Genomic DNA, 23,387 nt, shown 5'->3' with positions numbered 1-23,387 from the left:
AAGTAGTATGGTTCTGTTTTACCAGAATGTTTTTTAGGAGAAAATCAGCAAAGTGGGGATAATATTTTCTACCCATCTACCATCTTAATGATTAATGTCTCCAAACTGAGGCTGGTTTAAAAAAAATTTTTTGATGCTATCAATAAATAGAAGTAATGCTCTCAGTTTGTGACTTTTTTCCCCACTAATAAAAATACTTGAGCCTGTCAGGTTTTTGTCAACCTCTATTAAATTCAGGTAAACGTAGAAGTGAACAAAACAGAAAATCTATACTCTTTGGAAAGGGACAAAGTTATACCTCGGAATGAGAAATTTTGAAAGGTTAGGAGAGAATTCACTTAGGACCATTTGGGGCCAAAACCAGAATCAGATCTTATTATCTCCACCATGAACCATGAAGAAAAACTGGGTTATTTGTGATGATTCAAGTGGTACTTCTTGAAGGGAAAAGATCCCAAACGATTTCTGGAAACTCTACTTCTCTGAGACGATGGCATTTTTGTGAATTGAGGGTAAAGTCATGAGTAACATACAGAGTACATTTCCCCTTATAACACTGATCTGTTTAAAGCTGAGGGGAAAACCGCTTGGCAAGGTGTACTGGCCAAGCCAGTGGCAAAAGTCATTTCAGTTTATCCTGATTCCTTTCCGTGGTCCACCTCCCAGCCTGCTGGATATCCAGGCCCATGGTTTATGTCTTGAATTGAAAACCAAGCTGCTAAAGATGCTTAGAGAAGCCCGCTGTCCTTGGCACTGCCTTTTACCCCATGTCTGCAGAGATGATGTAAGGGAAAAGATCCAAAGATTTTCCAGAAACAAGGTGGATTTCAAAGAGCCTCAGAGTGACTGTTTTTTGAAGGATTGCCTGGCCTAAGGAGGACCTCACGGAAATGGGAATCAGACATGGGATCTTTCCAAAGGTAGAATGATCCCCCAGCCCGGTTTGCCCAGGTCTTTCCTGGTATTGGCCCTAACGGTCCAGCATCTCTGGAAACCCCTCCTTCCATACAAACTAGGACAGTTGGTCACCCCAGTAGGAGAATCTGGATGCCTCTGTGGCTCAAATGTTGAGAAAGAAAAATCCTAACAATACTGAGAACAATTTGTTCAACATGAGCAAAGAAGAAAATAGGAATAAAAACTTGGATAATAGCAGCTGACATTCATAGAGCCCTTTTCTGTGTCAGGCCTTCTGCTATGTGCTTTGCAAACATGATTTCAGTTAATCCCAATTATAGCCTTGAAAGTTACTTCTTGTTGTCCCCATTTTACAGATAAAGAAACTGAGGGACAGAGACAGTCAAGTAACTTGCCCAAGTTCACACAAACAGTAAGGATAGAGCCAGAATGAATATCACAAAGCACATTGAACTTAATCAAGAGTGATCCCTTCCACTTTCCACCGTTCAAAATCTTCTCATGCCCCACTTGCAGTCTCTTTAAGCTTTAAGATGGAATGAGAACAGGACATATCTCTTCTTTGTTTGCTATCCCAGGAACTTGCTAGATGCCAGATGCTTCCTGAAGAAATGGACTAAGGAAGAGAGAAAACACTAAAGCTAACGCTTATTAAATGGCAATTGGTTTAGGACCTCCTAGAACAGAATCCACAAGCTTCTATGGAATAAAGCTATAAACGCTTACGTCCTGCATGAGTTAAGACCTTCAGTGCCTTCTCTCTAAAGCATTCTTTTGGTCATTGATCCTAGGCACCGGGCAACTTCTTGTGAGCTAACTACCTTGCCAGACAGCTGCCCAGGAACCCTGTTTAATCCTTTTCTCAAGGAGCAGTGGTGTTGTTTGAATCAAGTTGCTACTGTAATTGTTTGACTTACCACTTAAGAGTATTATAGGCTCTGGGAGTGGATTTGTGAAAAGAAAAAAAAAATACAATTAAAACACAGCTTGCCCCAGACTGGCCACTAGAGGATTTATCTTATGCAGAGAAGCTATTTTACTTAAGCTGGTTTCCTGTATAAAAACAGAATGCTGGAGCTTGTGGCTCTGATGAAGAGGGAGGAAAAAAATGCAGTCTGGATGTATCTCTAGATTAACACTTAAAATCAGGCAAATGGAAAACACATCCAACTGAGAGTCTAACCATTGATATGTTTCGATGACAAATTCAGACTTTCACATTTTAACTGAGAGCCCCTGACATCTCTCCCTGGACACGTCTGAAAACACATGTATTTACTGTTAGTGGGCCAGAGACCACCACCATACCATTGTGGCTGTAACGCAAGTAGCTCTGTCTTTTTTTGTATCCAGACCATCTGTTTTCAACTTCGTGCTCTACTGGACTTCCTAAAATCTGATCCACCTCAAAGTAAAATGACATTCTTTTTCCCCCAGGGGCACCCTGCACTGTGAAAGTAAAGCATAAGCATTAGGACCAGCTGGCTAGAAGAAAGCAGGTTCTAAAGTCAATCCCATAAACTTTACAGATTCTCAAGGAAACAAATGACTCATGGAGCTCTTGATGGAAGTGTCCAGTGCTTCTCAAAATTTCAACAGACATAATGAGGAAACGGAATCTGTCTGAGGAACTGAACTTCATTCTGGGGCTATTGCAACTTAAACTCACATCTGCATCCTACTGGCCGCCTATAAGCAGCTCCCTTTATGTTTGTTGGCAATAGTCCCAGGGATCTGTTTCCATCCGTCTATCCATCATTCATCTCTCCTTCCATCCATCCATCCGTCCATCCATCCATTCAGTCAGTCAACGAATATTTAAGCATGATTTTAGGCTCAGGAATATAGCAAAGATCAAAGCAGACAAAGTTAAAGAGTGGTCACAGGGAGAACATTTAAGAGATTATTGCAATAAACAAATGAGAAATGATGGTGGCTTGGACTAGTAGTGGAGAGGGTGAGAAGTGAACATATCAGTGACACATTTTCAAGAGCAAGCTGACAGGTCTTATGATGATTTAGATACGGGAAATAAGGGAAAGAGGACAATCAAGAATGACTCTGACGTACTGGGCTTACACCACTGGGTAGGTGTTAAAGCCATTTTCTGAGACTGCTTCCCTATGAATAATCCTAATCCAGCTAGGTAGAAGAAGTCCTGTTAACTGTTACTTATTTTATCCTTATTTTCTTGAGATGCAAGAAGCTATTTATGCTTTCAGCCCTTGGCATTTGTAATGACAGCTTTGCAATGCAAATCTTTTCTGCCTGTATCTCAAACCAAGCAAAAACTTGTTGGAGCCAGTGATATGTAAACTGTCAGCAAAAAGAAAATAACTCTCGTTAGTATCTGAGAAAACAGACAAAGGCTCGCATTCTGATTTTGCAGTCCTCCTTTGCTCCTTAAAATGAGCAACTTGATTAAGTCATTAGCAAATGGGAAAGCTACAAGTAGGGTTAGGCTTGAGATCTAAAATGTTTACTCTCTAGAACAATCTGCAAAGATCAGTGAATTCCTGGAGATTACTCCTCTGAACAGCCTATTATATTTTCATATTTCGTGGAGTCTATGAGAATTAAAAGGTCTTATGCGTTCACTCTGAGGCACTTCTCAGATTGCCTTTATTAAAATAAGAACACTTTATACTAGTATAACCCCTTTTACCTAAAGGTGGAAGAATCTGCAGTCAGCAAACTACTTACTTACTAGGTGATACCCCTTGGGATCTAAATTAAACCTGGTGTGTCACATCAGTTTACCACACCCTGGCATACATAGGCTGGGAATTATAGGCCAGAATTAGCCTGGTATAGAGTAGGGTAATAATTCTCTTAGTAGATTTATTAACTACAACTGATTGGTGTGTGAACATACGAAAAAGCCTTCCCTGAGAATTCTAATTCTCATGTTGGTTGGGAAGCACCCTATTTATCTGAATTCCTTCAGCCTGTGAAAGTTTATCCATCAGACCAGCCTCTTGAATAAGCACCCAGGGAGTGGCACTGGAAAAAATTACTTCTAAGACAAACATTCCATCAGAATGATTAGAACCAAAATGCAAATTCATTAACTCCATGAAAATAATGCATAGATTCTTTTAATAATAATGACAGTGGGGTTTTTTATGCGTGCTCTAAAATGTGCCACAAGAAGAAAGCTTAATAAATAATAAGAATTTCAGTCAGCACACCTTGTCAACAATGCTAGAAAAAGTAGGAACGCAGACAGAAAATGTACAGTAAGTAGGTGGTCTTCCTGTCATACCAGATGACTTATCCTCCCCTCAGAAGCCCTCTCAATGGCACAGCCACAGTCGCAGTCAACCCTCAGCGTTTTTTTGCACGACATTTGAACTTAGGAAGAAAAGTATTTTGCTACCCCCTTGGCGCTGAATGTTTGACCTTAAAGCTTACTCTTTGCTCCCTTTTTGCCTCAATCCTCATGACTGCAAATGCTATTATTAGTCATAAGATTGTTCAGTCCCTTTTAAATTCCAGCCATGGTATTTGACTCTCTGGCCTAAACATAATAAGCAACACAAAAATCCTAATTATTTCTAAGGGGCCTAATTCTTTCATCTTTCCTATGTGCTCCAAATTTTCCCAGCTGTATGTGGAACCAGCCCCGATGTTAAGTTTTAGCAACGTATGCCCCTGAATCCTTCACTGAGCAAGGAGACATTCCTAGTGAAAATAAATAAATAAATAAATAAATAAATAAATAAATAAATAAATAAATAAGTGTAGGCTTGTATGTGGACAGCCCTGGAACTGGAACTCCCGGAACTGAATCTCAGCATTGCCACTGGTGAGTTAGGTGACTTTGGGAAAGTCATCAGACCTCTTTGTTTTGCACAGTAAAGGGAAGATACATGAAGGGCTATGATATAAATAATACATATATCACATAAAATTCCTGGCACAAAATAAGCAAATATCATTATCATCGACAACATCGCTCCATTTATATAAAGGTAGGAACTGACTGAACACTATTTTTCACTTCAGCCTATGCCTGGCAAGGCTTAAAATCTTTGATCTTGGACTGTTCATGACCACACAAAGGCATGACATAGCCAATATACCTCTTAGAACAATCCATTTAACAGAAATTCAGGCTGCTTTGAGTTTAGTCTGAAAAATCCACCCTAGTTTATCCATCATAAAAGATCACACGGGAGCAAAAATGCGAAAAGAATCATAAAGTCACAAGGCTTAGAACTCATAGTGTCATTAGAAATGAAATGGTTCAGCACATTCTTCACAGATATGAAAACTGAGGCCCAGCTAAGACAAGTGGCGTTTACAAGGTCATGCAAATTAGTGAAGAGCTAACATCAGAAGAGGACCAAGTCTCAATTAGATTCATAACTTAAAACCTTTCCTACTCCATTGATGGTTCTGATACTTTTTAACAAATACTGGTTTTTCAGAGAGTTTAGCTTGTCCAGTATTACAAACCAATGATAAATCTGAGAGAGATCACTTTTTGTGGATGGAATTGCCCAATTCATATATTCTCTAAAAGCTCATCTAGCTCTCAATATTTTATTATTGCTCTGCGTATTATTCAAGGAGACCCTTTACTACATGGACACATATTGTTCATCAATCTCCAAAATGTTTCTTCTCTTCTAGCCAGACCAGTCTCTTTATAATTCCACAAATATTTATTCCATTGCCAAATCTTTCCCCGTATGCAAAATGATCTTCCCTCTCCTGTCTATTTATCCAATTCCTATTCACTCTGCAAGACCTAATTTTCCATCTCTTCCATGACATAATCTCTCACTTGTCTGGCCTCATGAATCTCCCTTTCTTTGGAACTCCTACAGTCCCCAAGGCTGGTCCACAGCGGAGAACACAATTATTACTGGTATGTTGTTCTCCGCATTGTTTCTTGTGTACATATTATCTTCCCATTTAGACTTATGGCCCCTTGAAGACAAGTACCATGCCTTAGGCTTATCTAATTGCAGTGGAGCAGAACACTGTGATGGATGAACTCATAGTTAAGTATTCAGTTAACACTCAGTTGACTGGGTAGGGGGCAGAGAGGAGAACAAACATTTTCTTGTTTCTTTAACCATTCTTGATAAACTTCTGAGAATCCACAAAAGCTAATACAAAAACTTAAAACCAGCAAGTCTGACCCAGGTTTGGAACTAATTAGAACTAATTAGGGAGGGCAGGAAAGGACAGCAAATAGGCTGCTCCTAATCCCATCCTACAATCCTTTCTTTGAAATGTGGAGACAATCCAGCTGAGACTTCCCAGGTGACTGATAGCTGTTTTTTTTTTTTTTTTTTTTGGCACACGGGCTTAGTTGCTCCGTGGCATATGGGATCTTCCTGGAGCTGGGATCGAACCCGTGACCTCTGCATTGTCAGGCGGATTCTTAACCACTGTGCCACCTAGGAAGCCCCTGATAGCTGTTTTTAAATGAGTTTCCACTTGTGCAGCATCAATTTCTGGAAATACGTTCCTTAGAAGTAAAACATTTTTGTGGGGTAAAAATTGAATCCATGTGATGAAAGACGAATCACATGAACCTCTATGGGCCAAAATAAAAAATTATTGAAAAAATCAATTGCACACTTAGTTGTACCAGAAGGCCACAGCTTCATTATATAAGCATGAAGTGACACTGGCACATCTTAGGAAAAGATTTCTCATCCTCGCTTATTTTCTTGTAACATGTATTTATTGAGTGCATCATGACAATGACACTGATGGTAATACTGACAGAATATTAAATAAACATAATAAAAACGTTAAAAGCCCAGATTCAAGAGTCAAACAGTCTGGGTTTGAATTCTGGGTTCACAACTTGGTAACCATGTGGGCAAGTCACTTAACATTTCTATGCCTCACTTTCCTCCTCTACGAAGTAGGAGAGATGACAGTATTAACTCGGAGATTTGTTGTAAGAATTAAAACAAGATAATACATGGGAAAACACTTTGTGTCTAGCACATAGTCGGTACCCAGTAAATATTAGTTATTTATCATGACTGTGACTATCATTGTTAAATACTTATGTCAGGTACTATGCTGAGCAGTTTATACATATTTTAGCAGATATAAATTTTGTAAAAATGTGTGTGTTCACTGATATGTTTCAAACACCACGAGGCGTTCCTAGCCCACATGGGCGCTGAGTAAATAACTGCTGAATGAATGACTGGTTTCATTTACTCCTCACCACAACCTTATAATGCAGCACGCCCCCAGAATAAAACAGAGAGCAAGACGGTGTCCTAACCCTCAGGTAGGGAGTGGAAGAAGAGGGGCCATGCAGAGCAGGCAGAGAAGTCAACAGGCAATTCTGATACAGGTTGATTGCTCTGATAAGATAGTACAGGGCGTTTGGGAGAAGGTATGAGGAACACCTAATCCAAGCTCAAGGAAACAACAAGGCTTTCTAGAAGAAATGGCATCCAGACTAAGGCATGAAGGATCTGTTAACCTGCAAATTAGAAGTCACCCTATATGGCAAATCCAGCAGCTGAGAGGGTATGGTCATTCTTTTTTCTGTGTAGAGTTTGGCATAGATGAAATGAGAAGGGGAGAGAGGAGCCACGGAGGTTGACAGGGCTCTGAGTGCAGTACCAGGGATGTGGACTCCATCCTAATGGCAATGGGGCCATTTAAATGGCTTTAGAATGATGACTGGTGGCTTTCTGCATCTCCCTGGGTTCTCAGAGTTCTACCACTTGCTTTGAGCTACACTAACTTTGCTATTCATTTGCCTGTTTGCAAGTTGACATTGCTAGGGTTATTATTACTATGGTTTTCAGATTCAGGCCTGTTTTTGACCATCTTTGTTAGAGTGATTTCTAAGACCAAAGCTATTGTGAATCTTCTGAACCTAAAGCCTGTGTGTAGACAATTCTTATCAGGAGTAAATCCAAGGGGATCTGTTATTTTTGCCACAGAACTTCCCATTTGGCTACCTTCCCAATACAATACTGTGATTCAACTGCTCGGTCTCTCTAGTAAGGTTATAGCAAGAGAGGCAGGTTAACATTTTGTACATGGCTGACCCAACCTCAGAATGAGTGTACCTTATGTTATTTTCTAATGTTAAATGACAGATGGAGAATTTTCAGGGAAAGAGATAAATGGCAAGACGTGGAACAAAAAAGTTTCAGAATCCTACTGACCTTCCATTTAATATGTTCTTAATGCCAATTTTTACTGTGCATGTATACTATATTACTCTGGGCTTCCTAGGTGGTCCCCCAGCTAACCTGAATTTTTCTTTCTAGAATTCAAGGTGATAACAATACATAAGGGTAATAATGATACATAGATCTTCAGCAGAATATCTCAAGGGAATTTTATATTCACCAGAAAGCATCCTTTTATATAAATATGTCATGTCAGTTGGCATAATTACCTGAGAAAACCTAAATTCAAACAGTCTTTTCTATCACTGAGCCATGTGTGAATTGGTTTATCATTGCAGAATGAACTTCTTAGTGGTTAAGGTATTAGGAAAACTTTAAAAGCAGGCTATGTGTTCAAAACCTGGAACCTAGTACTGGATTATAAGCTAAGAAAAAGCAGTTTCTGTTTTTGAAATTAAAACCCAAGAGGAGGTGAGAGAGTAGCATTGACATATATACACTACCAAATGTAAAATAGATAGCTAGTGGGAAGCTGCTATATAATACAGGGAGATCAACTTGATGATTGGCGATGACTTAGAGGGGTGGGATAGGGAGGGTGGGAAGGAGTCACATGGGAGGGAGAGGATATGGGGATATATGTATAAATACAGCTGATTCTCTTTGTTATACAGCAGAAACTGGCACAACAGTGTAAAGCAATTAGACTCCAATAAAGAGCTTAAAGAATAATAAAATAAAATATAACCGGGGAGGAAGGCAGATTATTTAAGTCAAAACCTTAGAAGGATGGTGAGGAATTTCAAAGAACCAAACAAATGGGGGGAAAGATTGCATCATGATTCTTTTAGCCCTACTTTTCCCTCACTGCTTTGTTTGTGATTTCAGTGTAGTGAGAGGGTTAAGGGAGGGGAAGACAGGAAAACAAGGGGCAGGAGAGGAGGAATGGGAAACGGATGAAAAGAAAGGGATAAAAAGATGAAAGGCGCAGCAGAGAACACTGTCAGAGCCATTTAGAATTAGGGAGTAGCACTAAAGATAGGGGAGCACAGCCATGCCATGCCCTTTGCTTACCATCAACTCCAACACCAAGCCAGGAGGTACTCCTACTGGGTGAAAAGTGCAAATGTTACTCAGGGACATGCAATGTGAGTTATGTGGTGCAAGATGGGGCAAAGCCATGAAAAGGACTGTTAAAAATGTCAGCTGATTGCTAAGCTGTCCAGTCAGCCGGCCAGTAAGTCCTGGGCACTCTCTTTGTGCTCAGTTGGTACAAAAGCCGTCATCACAGCCTGGATGGAGAGGGCTGAGAGAGAAGAGAGGGGCCCAGTGAGGCCCACAGGAGGGCAAAGGAAATGCTGCAAATCCAGATAGATTTGTTGTTTGAAGAAGAAAATAAATTGCTGACAACCTGGTTATAGAAGAAGAGTGGCTCAATTTATACAAATATTCATCCCATTTTGATATCTGGAATATGATTAAATCCAGACTTCCCTTGTTTAATTAGCCATGAGGTTTGATCAAGAATATTGTTCTAGTCAAGCAAGGGAACACCAGGCTAATGCATGAAAACGCCAAAGGGCAAAAGAAAGTATCCACCTACCTTATAAAATCCCTGAGAAGATTTCAGCAGACGCAGTTTCTTAAGTGAGGGAGGTGCTGTGGCCAACCCTGATGTGCCTTTTGATGCTTAATTCAAAGTTCAGCAGAAGTTTAAAAGGAAATGAAGTGAAAATTGATCACTCAATATATAATCACTTGGAGAAAGAGATCCACCCCAAAAATATTTTTGCCATGGACCTTTTTCTATGCCCTACTTTTGAAAATTCTTTCAATAATGTAAATTTTTTTTTAAAAAGTCCATGCTACTTAAGTGTTTGAAATAAGAGAATTGTCTTTTAAAGAGAACCCTATGTGTCATCATATTCTCAATATGCTTGTTTTAGTATGTGCTTTAAAAGGGCATGAAAAATGGGAAACATATTCATGTGGATAAAGAAGATGGAGAATTACAGACTCCTTTCCAGCGGACTAAAAGCAACTGAATGAAAACACTCATATACGATATCAGTGGCCTTGCAAAAACATTCAGGCAATAATAAACTGAAAAATGATTTAGCATATGCAAAAACTCATACCTTTTAACATTAATATATCCTATAAGCAGAAGTAGGTACCCAAGAGGACTTATATTAAAATATGTAAGTTATACCTCACTTTTCAAAAAAATGTTAGAGTTTAGAGATTCTTGCTTTAGAAACCAGTCATAGAATGACACACATTGACACAGATAGGGTTTCCACTGCTGTAAGAAGAGTGGTAGTGAAGGGAAAATAGCTGCTCCTTTGGGCCAAAGGATACTTAGAATTTAGTCATGGAATTGCTGAACATCAAAGGTATGTAAAACCTTAAAAATATTTTGTCCATCTTCTCACTGTATAGTTGTGAAAAATAAGATACTCCCCCCACCCACTGCGATATCTAGAGGTAAATTTTTGCCCCAGGGGTTAAGAGCTAGGAAGTGGACATTAATAAATTGAGACCTATCATCTCACCCATTCCAAGAAAACATGGAATACAAAGTCCAATGTTCTCTTATATTTTTATGACTTAATAAATAAGACCTGATTGGAACTAGAGAAATGGGAATCTTGACATGTCAATATTTGTAGAATGAACTTCATGAAATCAGTTATGGAAATGTACAATTTTAAGGGATCTAAGCAGATTATCCTACCTTGAGAAAAAGTCAGAAGTCAAAGGGGGAAAAAAAGTATAGATGACATCTGAAATAGAAATCCTTTGTGTCCAGGAAAGAAAGACACCTGAGGTGTGTGTTTAACAGCTGTATTCAGGAGAATAGCTATCAGGGGTAGTGCCCTCGTCTCTAATGAGGAAAGAAGAGGAAATGAATTTAAATTACAACTAAAGGAATTTAAGTTAGATTGAAAGATCTTATTGGCAGTGACGGTTTTATTAACCCTGGAAATATTCCTGCAGAGGTTTTTAAATTCCCTATCTGGATATATTTAAGGGAAAAGAGATACTATCAGCCTAGGGTGGTGGAGGTAGAGACGTGCCTGGAATTTGCTTTCAGCTGAATTCTGTAAATCTAGGTTAATTCCTGACCATGTGCAAAATGCAAAGACAAGTGCTAGACAAGGGTGAAAAGTGTTGTCCCTTTAAAAAAAAAACAAAGTCACCCAAAGTAATCATTTCCTTGGAAAATCAATTGGCATATGCTAGCTGATTATAAGAGGAATGTACAATTATGATACACTCTGGGTTGGTTTTATTTTCTTTTTAGCCTGGTTTCCAATGGAAAGAAGGCTTATGAAATCTCTCCGGCAGGCTATGCCCTGCTTCACACTTTTTAATTTCCTTCTTTAGGCAGGTTATAACCAGATCTCTTAGAAGTTATCTAGACCTAAGAAGCAGTACGTGTGCCTTCAGAGTTATACCTGTGTTTCCCTCCTAATCGAAAGGAGAATAATTCCACCACTACCATCACCTGCTCGCTCCTTACCCTCACACAGACTCCAGCAAGTTCTCTGCAACTTGCAGAATTTCCCCTCATTTCCAGTGCACAGAGCACTTGCACTCCTCACAGTTCATACCAAAATTCTCTAATTTGTTGTGCTTCTTTGTTTACACAGCTGTGCATCTGTCTGCCCCACTCTGTTCACCACATCTATTGTCTGGTTTTCATTGTGAGCTCCTGGAGGCGAGGCATGGAGTCTCGTTTAATATGCTTTTCACAACAGTGTGCTTGACAGTGATGGCTCCTGGCATGACTGGATGCTTGATCAATCAATAAACTCCATGGATTAATCAAAGCTGGAGGGAGAAGACTAAGACTCGGTTCTTAGACCCTATGTCATCCCATGATCCTCCTACACGCAGCACGCCAAAGCCATAAGAACTGTCAGGGGCCATCAGGAACTGAGCAGTACGCACAAGGGTTCAATCAGCAACTGGAAAACCTAATAAACCAGGGTCTGAAATGCACAGAAAGTAAGACTGCACTCATCTGGGAGCTTGCCCCCCACCCCGACCCTCCTTCCTCTTGTGTATAAGCCCAGTCTTGCTGGTGCTCTCAGAGCATCCTCTGTCAGATTTCAGACACACCACAGAAAACTATCAAGTTCATAGTCTCTCGGCTTTCTTATTTCTTTATGTTTACAACCCAGATATTTTCACCAGAATCCATATTTTCCCCCTCCTACCAATACCACCCCACAACCTCCCTTCAACCCTACTTTATGCCAGACTTCCTCAGTGACCCAAGAGGACAGAGACAAGTCGATCTGCATTTCTTAGTTGGGTTAAAAATTTCCAATGCCTGTTCATCCCTACATCAAGGACAAAAAGATTGATAAACACTGTTCCCTCAGGAAAAGCCCAGGAAGTTACATTTCTTTTAATTCAAAAAATATTTCCTAGGTACCAATTATGAGCCACTCATTATGTGCTGGGGAGAGAGAGGGGAGCAAAATATAAACTCTATCTTTTTTTTTTTTTTTTTTTTTTATTTATTTATTGGCTGCGTTGGGTCTTCGTTGCTGCACATGGGCTTTCTCTAGTTGCTGAGAGCGGGGGCTACTCTTCATTGTGGTGCACAGGCTCCTCATTGTAGTGGCTTCTCTTGTTGTGGAGCACAGGCCCTAGGCGCGTGGGCTTCAGTAGTTGTGGCACAAGGTCTCAGTAGTTGTGGCTCACGGGCTCTAGAGCACAGGCTCAATGGTTGTGGCGCATGGGCTTAGTTGCTCTGTGGCATGTGGAATCTTCCCAGGGCAGGGCTTGAACCCGTGTCCCCTGCATTGGCAGGAGGATTCTTTTACCACTGCGCCACCTAGGAAGTCTAAAACTCTATCTTTAAAATGTATATGTGTGTGTGTGTGTGTGTGTGTAATGAGTTAATTCAAATTTTTATTAAATGATCTTAAATACAAGAAGACCATTTTATTGTAGAATCATGGATAGGACTAAATAATATAATACATATGTAAATATGCTTAACGCAGAGCCTGTCATGTAAGACATCCTCAATAAGTAATAAGTATCAGTATTGCTACTGAGTTATGGCTTAAATTAGAGCAATTTTTTTAAGAAGGCTGTCCCTGGAAACCCAACTTGACCTTGGATTATGGGCAATATGTTTGATTGTTATGGGGGTAAGAGGAACTCTCACATTCAAGTGCAAAAGAAATATGTATATATATATATATATATCATCAAAAACATTATTTTCCCATCAAAAATGCAGCTCAACCACTTTCGGATGTCCTGAGAGACTGGTTGCCATCTTTCTCTGCCTGTGAAGATTCTGAAGTATTTCAGAACCTCAGCCATATCCCAAACACACACAGCACATTTTTTCTCCTCCTGCTTCCTTCTACCACAGTCTGCATCAAAGTTATTCCACAGACAAGTGACTACTAAGGTACACTTGACTCTTTTCACATTTATTTCAAAGGTACATAAAATGATTATATGGGGCATCATTTTAACTAGTTTGCTGTTACTGAATCAGTACCATCAATTAGTCTTCTATAAGAATAAATCCACTTTTAACTGGAGGTGAAACTAACTCAAATTTTACTTACTCAAGGCATTTTTTGAAACTTGCCCAAAGCAAATTGTTTCACAGGTCATCTTAGATGAGGTATGATGTTTATCAATTACTCAATTATTTAATTATATGGATGAATATACTAATGGATCATAATGCAAATGTTAAGATGATTGAATGCAAGGATGTCAAAATACATTCAGCCCAAAAATGCTGAGACCAGCTTGGCGACTCGAGGTGAGTGACGGATGCCGCAAGCTTAAAGAAAACACAGACACAGATTTAAGAGAAAGATGGGACTGGGGGATTCAAGACCTCTAGGATCAAGAGCCTCGCTGATTGGCTGATTGATCCCACATTGCTTTTATTGAGTTCTTGGCATAGTCTAAGGGTCTAACACTCCCAGTTTAGTCCCACAAACAAGTTTATCTTTGAAGTAAACAAAGAAAGGCCTCACATGACTGGGGGCAATGATCTTTGTTTGCCTCCTGGGTCCAATTTGAGCAGGGTGTGGATTTGAGCTGGGCATGGAGAGCAAAGCAGCCCTGGGGGCAGGAGACCTCTCTCAGAAGGATTAAGGGTCTGTGCCCCACCCCTGTTGGCCCCTCTGCGACTGTGCCTGTCTTAGGTTGTTCCTCCCCTGAGGAATCTTACCCGTCTCTGGCTAACCAGCCATCCTCTGGGGCCAAACAGGGTGATATGAGGTGTGCAAGTGAGGAAGGGGCTGCGCCCCCAGAGAGGGTCAATATTCTGTTTCCACGGTAGCCTATGCCCCCATGGTCTCCACGCCCAGCACCCTTAGTTCCTCCACTGCTCAAGCAGGACATTCTGCATCCAGTCGTTTGGCCCACATACTTTAATTACTTTTAGTAACAGTTTCAAAGTTTCAGAAAGGCTTCTGAATGTTTTCCCACACAAAAAAAGGAATTCACTTGCTTTGCACTTGTTGGTTCAAATTAAGCATTGTTGTATAATGTGAAATATCTGGATAACTGAAAAGGGACTCCATACACTATTCTCCTTGAATACCAACCTTACAAAAACATAGCATTAGGGACTTCCCTGGTGGCGCATTGGTTAAGAATCCACCTGCTAATGCAGGGGACATGGGTTCGATCCCTGGTCTGGGAAGGTCCCATGTGCTGTGGAACAACTAAGCCCATGTGCCACTACTACTAAGCCTGCCCTCTAGAGCCTGTGAGCCACAACTATTGAGCCTGCATGCCACGCTACTGAAGCCCTTGTGTCTAGAGCCCATGCTCTGCAACAAAAGAGGCCACCACAATGAGAAGCCTGCACACCACAACAAAGAGTAGCCCCCACTTGCCACAATTAGAGAAAGCCCACGTGCAGCAACAAAGACCCAACACAGCCAATAAATAAATAAATTTATTTTTTAAAAAATCACCAGAGAAATGACAGTGGAAATGGGGAAAATAAGTTTTATAGAAAAAAAAAAAACTTAGTCCTTTTCCTGAACTCTATTTAGAAGACCTCTGACCATGCCTTGAATCACTACCATATTCTTACTATTTTATCCTGTCTGAAAGTTTATCTGATAGTTTCATCCAAAAAGGGCTATAATTTCTCAGCAAGGACGAGGAACTTCTAGGAAATGTTTGATATATTTCTATCAATTGCAAAAGTGTCAGGAGGATATACCTAGAATGAAAATCTCATTGACTACTTCCTGTCAATTATGTCTTCTTAAGTTGCATTATGAGGGCCTAATTTTATATTCCAACCATTGAAGCTTCTGCTCCCCAGTTTTCTAAACTAAAGTCACTGTTTCTCAAATTTATTTGCATATTGAAGTGTAATTAATTTCTCACTTCATCCTTCCTTATTCCAAACTAGTAGGACTTTCAGATATACTTTAGATCTTTTCAATCCTTTCTTCTACCAGATCATTTATACTTGGCTTCTTTGACCTATGTGACCACAATGTGGGTCTTATAAACAAAGGAAAATGAATGTCTCTCTAACTGCAATGTACTTAGAAGAAGGCCAGTTATCCACAATCCAGACCCTCAGTAGTGGCTTAGTATAACCTTCGGAGATTTTTTTCCTCTCTCCTAATTTATCAGGATGTAGTCATTAGAATTTTTTTTTAAGAGCTTACATCAAAGCAATTTATTAACAGAAACCAATAATACGAGGAGACCTGTTCACAGACTAGAATTAATCCTGTTTTGGTAGATATGGAATTTCACAATCCTAGTTTTATCTGAGACAACCTTAAGTTTTTGTAAAAATCAGCTGAAGGATGAAGGCATTCCTTCAAATGGGTGGAGAAGGGGAAATGGCCCACCCACCCCTTCCTCCAGCTCTGCAGACATTATTAATGAAACCAAATCAGATGCACCACTCCATGGGATTGTTAGAATAGCTTCCAGGAACCTCAAGGTACCTCACCCAATTGTCCTTTTAAAGCCATGGCATTTCTAAACCACTCAAATGCACAGTTCCTGTGGAAATCTTGTGCCCAATTTACTTACATTGTTAAATCAATGAACATTTTCCATGTTCCAGACAACTGCCATGAATCAATACTGTAAAATATAGTGTCCCTTGAAAAACTTGAAACTAAACCCTGGGATAATGTCAGTGGGATGAGCATAGGCTGTTCCTTTGTTTTGCTGATCCCTGATGTACCAATCTTCTTGAATACGGTGTGAGAGAATAGGATCTATCTTCTCATGACCTTTACTCACGTGCTGCACAGTTGTAAGGATTAAATGAGACTGTACAGATAACATAATTAGCAAGGAGACTGGCCCAAAGGACATGTTTAATAAATGTGTATTTCTCATCCCTTCAAGCATCATAAGAATGTGGCCTGCCTGGCTGTGGAGGAAATTCAACACTGGTGGGGATAGGGTATGTTGAAACACATATCAAAACTTGTGCCTGAATGTCTGAATGTTATATCATTTCTGAAATGGTGTGACACATCTATAAATAGCAATTCAGATTTTTCTCATGAATTTTATAGAAACAGATCTCATCACTGTAGAATATTGTGATCACAGTTGGCCACGGAGACCCAGCCACTAAGGTTCCTGCAGTAGCAGAGTGAATGACACCAAGAGGAATAGCTTTCATTCTCATCCACTCAATGGAGCAATTAAGATATCTCCTCATTCCAGAGGTTCGTGTTAAACCAGCCTCAAAAGATGAAGCCCTGTTTTCCACACTGTCTGTGCTGAAAGGGGGAGTCTTTCAGTAAGATTTGTTCCTTACCCAGTAAACAAATCACATGTTCAGCAGCAATCAAAATACTGGTGGGAGGTGCACATCCTTCAGTTCAAAGCAAGGAGCCTGTTGAGTCGGGGTCTAGTTTTGAAAGTATATGATTTGACAGGGGAACTCTCATCACACTCCCGAAATAATTTTACGTATTTGTCATTTTGCTTGTGGGTATTTCTTTTTTTCGAAATTGAAGCAATGTACTTTAATCAGAACCATCAAAGCTTTGAAAAATGCCCATATAACTTACGATGTCTGGGGATTTTTTTTTAATGGTGTCAAATGCTGTTCCTTCTGCACTGCTAAGTTCTGTGTTTCAAAAGTACAAAAAAGTATCTTCAAGGTGTCCAGCAAGTACTTATGGATCAACTACCACGTGCCTGTCCTTGTTCCAGTTGCAAGGCATGTTACAATGAACAAAACAAACAAGTTCCCTGCTCCCAGGGAGGAGTGGGGAAGAGGAAGGGTTGGTGTTGAATGAATGTATCAATGAATAAAATGTATGATTAAGTAGGGAACATATAAGGACTACGGTGCGATGAAAGAGAATTAGATTAGAGATGCATGAAAATGAGCGGCTGACTTTAGTTTAGATGGTCAAGAAAAACCTCTCTGAGGAAGTGACGCTGAGATTTCAATAGTGAAGAGCCCAGCCATGCAGTGTTCGGGAGGAAGAGCATGCCAGGCACAGAAGAATAGAAGCCTGAAAGCGGGGACCAGCAGGATGTTTCCCATAAGGAGAAAGCCAGTGTGGCTGGAAAATAAAGGGCGAGGGGGAGAGCGGGCAAAATCGGGAAGTAGGCCCAGTGAGACTCATAGGGGGCTGGAGGCCGGAGGGGCCGTTTAGGTCTGATCTCGGTTCTACGGCGCGCTGTGGGGTGGGGGTGTTAAGCAGGTGAATGGCATGATCTGATTCAGTCTTTCAAAGTTCGCTGCATCTGCTGCGGAGAGTGGAGCAAGAGTAGATACATTTTTAATGCAGTTGGAACCATGCAAGTGTTGTTAATAAGGAAATTCGGAGGGGAGGTAAGGGCGGTTGAGGCTGTGGTAGGAGGGGCCATGAGGGGAGTGAGTCCAGAGCCTGGGTCTCAGGAGGAGAACCCCGGTGTTCCTTGAGACAGTTCGATGTGAAACGAGTCAGCCTCCCGCCTCCTCGAGCCCCCAGAGCTGGCCTGTGTCTGCCTTGTCCTTCAAGTGCAGGAGCCAGCTGAGATGTGGGGAATGGAAGCCAACGTGACCGTCTCAATCTGGCAAAACAAGCCACGGGGGGCTGCTCGAAGTGTAGCGAGAAGAATGGGTACAAACCTGCGGCCGAAGCCACGTACCCCGACATCCTTGGAGACGCTGCACAACATCTCTGACCTGGGTCTGAGGGCTGTGCCCCCAGTCCCTACCCTGGCTGACATCGCCTGGATTCTGCAGATGAAGAGGAACCCCTGGAAGCCCAGCCCTCTGACTGTCGTGCACCGAGATGCCTCAGGGCCCCGCCTGCAGGAGGCCGAGGGGAGGCTCCTGGCCTTGAAGAAGTCCTGCCAGCCCTTAAGCCGCATCGTGGAGCTTCAGGATGAGCTGCACCACCTGCGCCCCCAGACTGCTAAACTCATGGCGGCTTCGGCTTCATTAACAACAGATTTCTTAGCTCCAGAAAATCCAAAGTTCTCTCCCCCCTTACCTTGCTTTGGATCTCCATTCCACTCTACAACTTCCTTCGCTGTTAGTGACATCACCGAGGAGACCCAGGTAGGCTCCCTGAGCTTCCATCAGTCCTCATGCTTTGTTCTGCCAGCCCTGGTGTTGCAAACCAGAATACAAAGCTACTGTGTCTCTCTGTCCCAGGCCAGCAGCTTTGCAGACATGATGGTATCCTGAAGGACTTTCACCGGCTGAAGCAGAGCCAAGATCTGAACCTGAGTTTATTGAAGGAGGAAGACCCTGCTATCCTTATCTCTGAGTTTGCTCTGAAGGAAGAAGATATCAATAGAAAAGGAAACTGATAGCACTCAGCTCTGCAAACTCAATCCCATGCACCTGGAATTCCTTCAGTAGCTGCCTTCCTCACCGCAGATGTTTCTGCCTCCCAATTAGAAATCTTCTACAACAGTCTTGCCAAAAGCTAGAGCTTGGACTAAAAGAGAAAAGCTGCATTGTATTTTTTCCGTACTTCAAACTTGGCCTAAGCTAAGGCTGTTTTCAGCTGAGACATGTTGCAGGTAATTGTGTAGGTTGGAATGTCCCAGTTTAAAGGGTGAGATAGAAGTTTCTGGTTTTTCCTTGTCCCTGGGTGAAGACAGGTCCTAAATGAATGACCGACTTCACTGCATTAAACTGTGGACATGTAATATTATTTTCCAGAAAGTTTCTGCAACGTATACTCCCACTTTACCCGAACCAACATTTAATATTATTTTTTATCTTTGCCAATTTGATAACCAAAATTTTAATTACATTGGTTAATTCACATTTCCTTACTAATGAGGTTGAACATTTTTTTACATGGTTTTTAGCCTTTTTATTTTTCTTTTGTGAATTTTATGTTCATTTAAGTGCTCATTTTTTAATACGATGTTAGTGTTTTGGGTTTTTTTTGGTGATCTGTAAGAGCTCTTTCTCTAGAAAGGATATTAAGACTGTCTTTGTCAGTTTTTACAAACAACTTCCCAGAGTGCCTTTTACATTCAATTTTAAATTTTTTATTGTAAAGTATCACACATACAAGCAGTTATGCTCTGGTTTTCTATTGCTGAATAACAAGCCACATCAAAATGTAATGACTTTAAAGCAACCAACATTTTATTGTAACTCACAATTTTATGGGTCTCAACTAGGAGCTTTTTATCTCTCATAGGTTAGTCACCTGGTAGACTGGCTAACCTGAAGGGCCTCAGATGGCTTTACTTGCATGTTTACTGCCATGGCAGGGACAGAAGGAAGGCTGAGTTCTGATGGAAATTGCCAACTGAAGCACCTAAGTGTGGCTGCTCCTACAGGGTGGCCTCAGGGTAGTCAGACTTCTTAATTGGAGGCTCAGAATTCCAAAGGATGATATTCCAGAAACAAGGCAGCAACTTCCTGGCCTTTTATGACCCAGCCTCAGAAGTTACATAGTTTCACCTCCACTGTGCTCTGTTATTCAAAGCAGTCACAAGCCTTCCAGTTTCAATGGGAGGGAACTCAGAGGATGGCTGTTTTCAAACTTCCACAGGGTATAAAACATTTTAAAGAATAAAACAAATTCCACTTCACCTTTTAAGTTTGTTTATAATGTTTTTAATAAGCAACTGGTTTTTAAGTACTTATATTAATTTCTCTCTTTCTTATTCTTTGTGATTTCTTCCACTGCTTTGTAATTCATTTTTCAAAATTATTTTCAAAGTGTGTCTACAAAATCAAGGACATTATCAGTTACTATATTTGGAGAAATGACTTTATGGTCTTTAGATACTTTACTATGTATTCTGGCTGCATTTATTTAATATAATTCTTAATCCTTTTCATCCTTAAATTTCCATCAGTGATACATTGGAAAATTCATCTAAAAATTCAGGTTAACCATACATTTAATTATGTAGTTGCTGGGTGGAGGGGAAAAAAAAGAAGTGTGACTAATAGTTCTTGCTTAGTACTTTGCCACATTTCTGGTTCATTCTTCCAAAATGAACTACATGCAATGAGCTACATTTGGTCTGTGTAGCTCGTAGTTCCCATCCGGTGTTGCAATGTTGCTCAAATGTTGAAAAATTTTATTCATTTCATAAATGTGACTGTAACACTCTTTCTTACAGTGTTCTGAATGGCAAAGCAAAAAAAAAGGTGTCCTCCCATAATTAGTTTAATTAGAAATTATTTTAAAGGACATTCTTCCGGCTAATAGAGAGGAAAGAACTCCTTGTAAACATCTATTATAAAAACTCAATAACTGCTAAATGATGATGGTCACCTCATGTTCTCAAAATTTAAATTGAGATCTTTTCAGTTATTTTCTCTGTTTCCAATAGTGCATTTCAAAAACTGGTTTTGTCATCTAAGTATGGAAATGTGAAAGCTGTGAAGAAAGAAGTAAATTGAATAAGATGTATGACACACACATAATCGTGATCTTCAGTGTTTCTATTTATCCTGTGTATCTTTCTTCTGTTATTTTCACCATATCCAGAAAAAAAAATTGGAAGAAAACATTGGAAAAAATCTTATTTTCTAATGTAGTTAATTACCATGAGGGCAGAAGTCGTATCTTTTTTTTTTTTCCAACGTTTTATCTGCAGCACTAAGCATTGTGCCTTGCACATAGCAGTGCTCAGTGAATATTTAGTGAAGAATGATTTGGGGAGAGGCTCAAAAGTATTTACCAGCCTGTTCAGACTAGTGATCTAGTCTGAATCTGGGGAGTTTCTTTTTCGTGGAAGCAACTGTATTTGTGGAGTATCTCCTCCATATCTGTCTCCACTACCTGCTAGTCATACCACACAAGCAGTGGACTGGAAAAGTCAAGCCCTTGAGTCCATTTACCGTCTGAACTTTATTACCAAAGATCATTTGAGATTCCATGGCTTTCCAGAAACAAGTTTCTCAAATCACCTATGGTTAGCCCAAACTTTATTTATGTCTAAATATCCACAAGTTGAGCCAAAGTTCAGAATACTGCTGGGTCCACACTTCAAGCCCAAGTACACATGTCAGAGGCTGGGCCTTGTGTCTTGGCTACACCCGCGTTTTATAGACATTCAGCAGCTAGAACCATTCAAGTACTTCTTCATTTTGTGTTGAACACAGAATATAGGTAAAGTCCAAAACTATACTCTCCAATACAGTAGCCATTACCCATGAGTAGATATTTAAATCAAAATTAATTAAAATTAAATAAAATAAAAATTCAGTTCCTCAATTGTACTAGCCACATTTCAAGCGCTTAAATAACCATTTGTGGCTAGTGGCTACCATGCTGAACAGTGTAAAAAGAGAACATTTCCTTTATCATGGAAAGTTTTACTGAATAGTACTGCTCTAGAATACATCACATATCACATTGCAGAAATTCTAAATTGGATACCCAATTCTGCACTTATTTCCTCATCAACTTATCCTGGCTTTCAAATATTTTTATTTATCTAAGTGTTTTAAGCTTCCCTGTTTAAATCTTTTTTGAACAACAAATATAAATAATATTTCCTAAACAAGTCTCTGTGAAATATACCAAAACAAAATAGAGACTATCTATTATGCAAAACACAGTTAAATTTCTGAAATTCAGTTTAAATGGGGAGAAGTCCCATATGACTCATAAAAAGTCTAAATTACAGATGGTTTATAAAATATACTCAACTAATTAAATTGCATCAAAAGCTCAAATGAAAACCTGAAAGTATTGCTGAATTAAAGCTCTACCAGATCTGATCTGATAAATAATAGAGAATAATTTCTAACTTGAATACTATTGTATGCAGATTGGATGGAAATGTGTTGATGGCAGAGATCACTTTTCTTAAATAAGCCTAACTTTTCTCCTTGAGGTATTACTTCCTCATGAATTTCCTTCCTCTGTAGCGACTTTTCTAAATTATCTGTAATCTGTATTAATGGAAATTAAATTAATGGGAACCTAGCACACAATATAACCATGAAAAGCAATAAACATATACAAAAAAAAAGTTTATTTGGACAAAAGCTATATATAGTTTGCGTAAAAATAAATAAGTGATATTTGCACACATAGAAATACAAAAAAATTATTCTCTCTCCTCATCAGCACACAAAGATTTCTAATACCAACTAAATGTGCACTTGCATTTTGGTCAATAACAGCATCTTTTATTGAACTGTGTATTTACGCATTGCTATAATGTAATTTCTCCTTTGATCCCAAGACAATACACTTTGATAATAATCCAGCTTCTTGTTTTCTTTCCAGTTGAGTAAAAGTATCCTTTTTTTTTTCTACCTCAGAAACTGTTCTGGAAGTGGAGTAGCATCTGGTGAAGAGACAGAAAGCAGCCCGACACCTGCCGCAGAGAGGCACAAGCAAGGACGGTGGTCCTCGATTCCGCAGGCGGCGGGCGCGTAAATGTAAGTGTGAGAAGCCCTGGTGGGCGCCGCGGCTGCAGCGGGCGGCGGAACTCATTGTTGCTGTTCGGGGAGCACAGGGGCTGTTAGCAGACACTGGGGTATCCGGCCTGCCTGCAGTTCCTATCTCCCATCTTCTTCTCCACTGCAAAAGCCTTGAGACCAGTGCTACTAATGCCAGATTTTAAAATCCCCGAGAGTAAAATACATGTGCAGAGTGTGATTCGAGCTGATTTTTAAGCCCAGGCATGTTGAATACAGTCTTAAAATAATCATTTCCATAGGACCTGACTAGGTATCCAAGTGTTCACCAGATGCTAGCAGCTAGATTTTGCAGAGGAAAATTGCTAACTTGAGCTTCTTTTCATGATTCAGCAGAGGGTTTTAAGTAATAAAAGATCTGGAGATTTGTAAAATAAATAATTCCAGTGCAAATGGGAAAATTAAAATAATCTTAT

The 23,387-nt window shown here is 40.0% G+C and overlaps 1 protein-coding gene and 1 pseudogene across 2 annotated transcripts in view; both read left to right on the top strand.

Annotated features, from left to right (window-relative positions):
- COL8A1 (collagen type VIII alpha 1 chain) overlaps window positions 1-23,387 on the top strand; it is a 150,598-nt gene that overhangs the window by 72,502 nt on the left and 54,709 nt on the right. For both annotated transcript variants that reach the window (XM_057696277.1, XM_057696276.1), the window contains exon 2: window positions 22,813-22,932. The gene's annotated coding sequence lies outside the window, so the exon portion shown is untranslated. The remainder of the gene's footprint in view (window positions 1-22,812; window positions 22,933-23,387) is intronic.
- On the top strand, window positions 18,085-18,866 carry LOC130829769 (mitochondrial fission regulator 1-like; annotated as a pseudogene).

The sequence above is a fragment of the Hippopotamus amphibius genome, chromosome 10, assembly GCF_030028045.1.
Source record: "Hippopotamus amphibius kiboko isolate mHipAmp2 chromosome 10, mHipAmp2.hap2, whole genome shotgun sequence".
Taxonomy (NCBI): Eukaryota; Metazoa; Chordata; class Mammalia; order Artiodactyla; family Hippopotamidae; genus Hippopotamus; species Hippopotamus amphibius.
This window is presented reverse-complemented; position numbering and strand designations above follow the sequence as displayed.